At 37.9% G+C, this 5,688-nt stretch overlaps 1 long non-coding RNA gene across 1 annotated transcript; it reads right to left on the reverse strand.

The window, feature by feature from the left end:
- Positions 1-1,054: 1,054 nt before the first annotated feature.
- Positions 1,055-4,721, reverse strand: LOC134859472 (uncharacterized). Its single transcript, XR_010165104.1, has 5 exons — positions 3,906-4,721; positions 3,622-3,774; positions 3,286-3,403; positions 2,302-2,397; positions 1,055-1,833 (listed from the first exon to the last, which is right to left on the reverse strand). It is a non-coding gene; the product is annotated as an uncharacterized LOC134859472 (long non-coding RNA).
- Positions 4,722-5,688: the final 967 nt, after the last annotated feature.

Consider the following 5,688-nt stretch of genomic DNA (forward strand, 5'->3'; position numbering starts at 1 on the left):
AATAAGATGAAAACCATTGGGTTCTGATAAAGAGAGAGGACCAATGAATTAGTTATCAACCATTACCGACAAACCCAGAGACTTCATGCCTCTTAAAACGCAAAGAAGAGAGCGGGGGGGGGGGGGGGTGAGGGGGGGGGAATGTGGGCGGTGGAAGGGTGGGGGGGTTGAGGGGAATTAAAAAATATATTTTGCATTTGCTGTCATACTTTTCTGAATATATTATTAGGTACAAAAGGAGAATGTAAAGCAGATTTTTTTTTCTTCTTCTCCCTAAGTGACAGTACTGTGGGCCACCCTCTGTATAACGGATTCTTCTTAAATACAGTAATTAGTGTGTCCGACACTGTGAATACACATTTATTAAAAGTAGGTGGGCTGGGTTTCTGGGGAGCACAAGTCTGGCGCTACCTAGGTCTTTCACCCCCCGTAGGAGTGTAAAGTGTCGGTAAAAAAGCTCAGCAGGCACCAAAAGCACCCTGTGCCACACTGTAAAAAAAAAAATGTTGAGAAAACTCAAATTATCAAGGCAACATGATGCAAACAGATTTTTAAGTTTTCTCAACTTTTGACTACTGTTGTTGACTTTACTAAGGTTTTTAAGTTTATACAAGAGTTCTGCCAACTTAGATGTTCTTGTTCACCTAACAATGAAATTCTTGTTTCAATGCCAGGTATTTATACCTTCAACAAACACAGATATTCTTGTTGAATAAACATATAATTATTGATTCAGTGAGATTACATTTTTCCTTTATAAATCAATGAAAATGTATGTTGCTGTAATTGTATTTCGAGTTCTGCCAACTTGGACCTTCTTGTTCACCTAAATATGATATTCTTGTGAGGCTAACAATGAAATTCTTGTTTCAATGCCAGGTATTTCTACTTTCAACAAACACAGATATTCTTGTTGAATAAACATATAATTATTGAATCAGTGAGATATAACTTTGCCTTTCTAAATCAAGGAAAATGTATGTTGCTGTAATTGTATTTAAGGAATGGTCAATAAATAAATGAATAGATAAAATAAAGGGCACACAGCTGAAAGTTAGCTGAAATCTTATTTATTCTTCTTGTAAAGCATAGGTTCTGAACAGTTCTACAAACATTTTTTTATGCGCCTGTGAACTGGCACTGTATATTTTTTAAAGAATAAAACAAAACAAAAAATTAAAATCCAGTGCCTCTTGTCAACTGGCAACTCACAATTCAACATATTTGCAAATGGCAAATGGGACTTGCATGCTTAAAATGACTGCATGTGCAAACATGTACATACATTGAAGTTTTACCTGATCACAGCAATGAACTTGAACAGTTGAAACACTGGATATGCCCCTCTTGTGAACTGGCAACTTCCACTACCACAAATTCTGTGATTCTCTATTTCAGAACAGAAGGTGACTTATATGCTTAAAATGAAATGAATGTTGTGAAGTTTTACATGAGCACTAACCACAATGCACTGGAACAGGCGAAACATAGGTTAAAGTCATGTCTGGCTTCCCCATTAATTCACAGCAAAAGCTTTGTTTTCAGAGACCTTATGCGCTGCGAGCATCGAGAGCCAAGCTCGTAAAAGATAGTCTGAATTGCTTCAAAAGTATACCTCATCTCCTTTGGATAATCAATGTTCATGGCATACAGTAAGCCAAAGAGGTATGCAAAGGCAGTAGAGAGGTCTGGTAGGTCATGCAGTACAATGGTCCCTTCCAACACAACAGCCACGTCTCGCACATTTGGTGATATGGCGGCATTATCATCTTCAATGACGGTGAGGATGCCCACAGACACACCTCTGACCACTCTTTCTTCCTGGTCAGTGTCCTGAGGAAAAGTAAAATATGCATGGATGAGTGCTATGGAAAATAAAAGACAAAATACATTTCTACTGATTCTAAATGTAGCTTTAGTACCATGCTACTGATTCTTACCATTCAGCTTGTGGAAGTTAAAATTGCAACTCAACTGCACGGCTGCCATCACCCACCAACCTTGTTGTGCCAAGTTCTATAAAGAAGTATTTTCTGCCAAAGAACACCAGCCAACAATGGCCAGCTGTACCGGGTTGGCTTTTGCCCTATCAGCGGGCATATTTATTTTTTATTTTGGGTGAACTCATCCCATTTGGGTTCATGAGGTGAAAACATCTCTGGGCTCAAAATTAAATCTTCCATAAAGTGTATTATGCATAAAATGATTAGCATCAGTTATGAAATCATAAAATGTTTAAGCTACATTAAGCAATATTGATTGTACTGTGTAAGTTTATTTCCTACAGTTAGTATTACTTACCAAACACTCCAGAAGAAACTTGGTTGTGTCTTCCCGGACAAAAATGGGCAGGCCTCTCAGTGCTGCTGTCTTTCGGTGAGACACAATGTCCGATGTCTAAGGAGTATCCAGTGGAAAACACACAAACATATCAATTAGTTTAGTGCCGTAGTGAATTTATACAAAATCTGACTTTCTGTATAGTAATGAGGAGGATAATGCACAGGTCAGATCCCAGTAACATGCTTCAGTAAAAGACTAGCAAACAAAAACAAAAAGAAACTACAATCTTGCAGACAATTTTACTTTCTACTTTTACAAATTAAGAATACTGTTATAGTTATCAAATTCCACCAACTAACACCAACTGAGTAGAATCATCATGGTGTTGTGGGTAATCCGGGACATGATTGACCTCTCCACGTTTGGGCTTTTTCAGGGTGAACGGACTGTCATCTTCATCTCCCCCTTTTCTTTTCTTGTTTACATCTACCTCATTGCAGCCCGCCTGACGAAGCTTTGACCTGTAGTTTCCAAGCTTGTATTTAATACTTGTTTTCCATCCATCGTATCCTGTGATGCTACCTGGCTCCTTCAGGCATGGATACATGGATGCAAGTTTGTCCAAAATTTCCATTTTAATGTCTCTTGTCACGTCAAGGCCCTTCTTTGTCTTTTCATATGTGCCATTGCCCTTACGCAATTTCAGTTCAACATCATATGAGAACTTAGGGATAGAGAATGGAGAGGGCCACTCTGCAACATGCCTTAAATTGCTCGGGATAGAATCGGTATAGCTAGACCTGAAATCTTCAGAGTTAACACTGGCTGTATCCAGAGAGGAGACTGAACCAATTGAACGGTCACTGGATTGGTTAAGTGGAGATGAATCAAAGTCCCACATAATATGCAGGACTGCACGTTCAGCTGGTAATTCAGACATTGCTGTCAAGTTACATAGTGCATCTCCAAACTCTGGATCCTCAAACTGTAGTGAGAAATCACCTTCAAGTTGAAGTTTCTCTTTAAGTTCATCAATCAGTTGGGCCACAGATCCTGGTACTTCAGGAAGCTGGATTCGCCGGGCATGTTTGGAGGAGACAACTACCCTAAGTAACAAAGTCTGAAAAGAGGAGAAAAAAAGAGGGGGAAAATAGTTAAACCTGGTTAGAAAACATTTGACACCTGTAACATAGGGCTGCGAGTGGTATTTTCACTTGATAAATCAATAATACAATCAATGATCAAATAATGAATCAATTTGTTCTCAATCAAATAATCCATTAATTGTTTCAGCACCACTATAATGTAATACTTTCAATTTCGCACAAGACAACATACCATTTTGTGTTTCTTTAATGGAGAATGAATGTTCTTGCGGTCACCATCACCTTTCCACCAACTGAGTATGCTTCTAGTGGGTGGTAATCCGTCAGCACATCTGGATCCAGGACGACAATTTCTGCACAGTTGCCTTCAACAAGCTCATAAGACCTGAAATGTTCAATGTACCAGGAAGAGAGTCTTTTACAAATGAATGTCACTTCCTCTGCATTGACAAGAATAGTCACAATGGTATGGAATTCTGGGAGGCCACTGCACATGCACATGCTCTTTCTACTTACTTTTAAGTATATTTGCATCTGCCTGAAAACTAATTCTAACAGCCACAATGGGGTATAACCCTAAATAAAACACATACAAGGAATCAATAAATATGGGAGCTGAATACATCAACAACACAAAAACAAGATAAAAAAGTATGTTGGAAATCTGTTTATAGTATCATTTTTATTAACACTCTCCCACTATCAGGCCTGTAATTGGTAAAATTCATAAAAAGGTTTCATCTAATCTATATGCATAATTACATATGACAAGTAACATAAATGCAAACATGAATTGAAATTTGTCTTTGTTTAGATATTATAAAAAAACAATATGAAACCAGTACATTTGCTTTTTAATCCAACTGTTTATCATTTTTGCAAATTCCTAAAATGAAACTTTACCTTATTTCTAATCGATATTAACCTATATTACAATACTCTAGTCAAGTTGAGCAGCAAAAGACTCAAACAATATTTGAAACATAAAATGATCGACTTATGTTACCTAATTATTAGTCTATACCCCTTAAATGTACTTATGTTTTACTTTTCCTATGTATTATTTTGTTTTTATTGAATGTAAAAAGCTTCTTGCACAATCCCCTTTCCCAGATGTTTTTGTCAAATTATTTTTTTAATGTCAGAACTGAATTCCCTGGCACTTTGTTTCCTACTTTTGTTATTCAAACTTATTTGTGTTGCTGTTGGAATTTGACCGTTATCAATAAAGTTGAAAAAAAAGCCCGCCGAGCATGACGTCAGCTCATATGCGCTAGCCTCACAGTCACAAGCCCTTTTAGACTGATATTCTGCAATACTGCGGTTAAGAAGATGCACGTCGGCTTTGTGTTTTTACCCTTACCACAACGTGACGTGTAACACACCGGCGGCCGGCTCCCCATTACACGTAACATTACCTCCTCAACCAGCTTAACAGCGGAACAATAATGCCCCCCCCCCCCCATTCCGTGTTCGTACGTCTTATACAGAGCAAAACACACATACATACATACATATCCGCCATGAACTGCTGTATAACAGGGACATAGATTCAGCTGTTGTGTCAAGTCGCGCAGTATTTTAGGGGGAATTATTAAATTACCAAGAGAACGATTCTCATAAAATACAAAAGGCTATTATTTCTAAAAACAGCCAGCAACATTGGCATAACAATCCCTTTGATTGTATGATTATAGCCTGATGAGGTAGATAAACACTGGCAACACTCACCATCAATGCATTATTATAGGCTGGTTGTTTGGGAAGAAAAATATGCACATTTGTGACATAATATTTGGGGGTAACAGTCATGCCTATGTTTGTAATTAAAAGATCATTTTATAGCATAAAGCTAGACAAAGCTAAACTATTGGGTTCAGTTAATCATTGATCTATTTTTCTCCTGAAGATGAGTAGGGTGCATAGTTACATAAACATTCTTGTTAAGGTAAAAAACCCCACATGGACTCGGTTAGGCAGACACGCGAAAGACAAATTCAAAGAATCCCCAAAGTAGAATAAATGCAACACCATGGTTCTGTCAACAAAACAATTGAATTAATTTTCACATACCGCACCAGAGACTTCAGGCCTCTTAGAAACGCAAGAAGAGAGCTGGGGCGGTAAGGGGGGAAGTGTCTACGGGTGTCGGGTTCGGGGGATTAAAAATATATTTGCTTGTGTACTTCAATAAATCCATTGGTTTATCTTGTTTTAAATACAGTACTGTTGGGCCACTCTATAGAGTAGAAGTTTGTGGGACCTGTGATCACATTTTTGTGGTGGTGGTTTACACAAG

This window comes from Eleginops maclovinus, chromosome 23, assembly GCF_036324505.1.
Source record: "Eleginops maclovinus isolate JMC-PN-2008 ecotype Puerto Natales chromosome 23, JC_Emac_rtc_rv5, whole genome shotgun sequence".
NCBI lineage: Eukaryota > Metazoa > Chordata > Actinopteri > Perciformes > Eleginopidae > Eleginops > Eleginops maclovinus.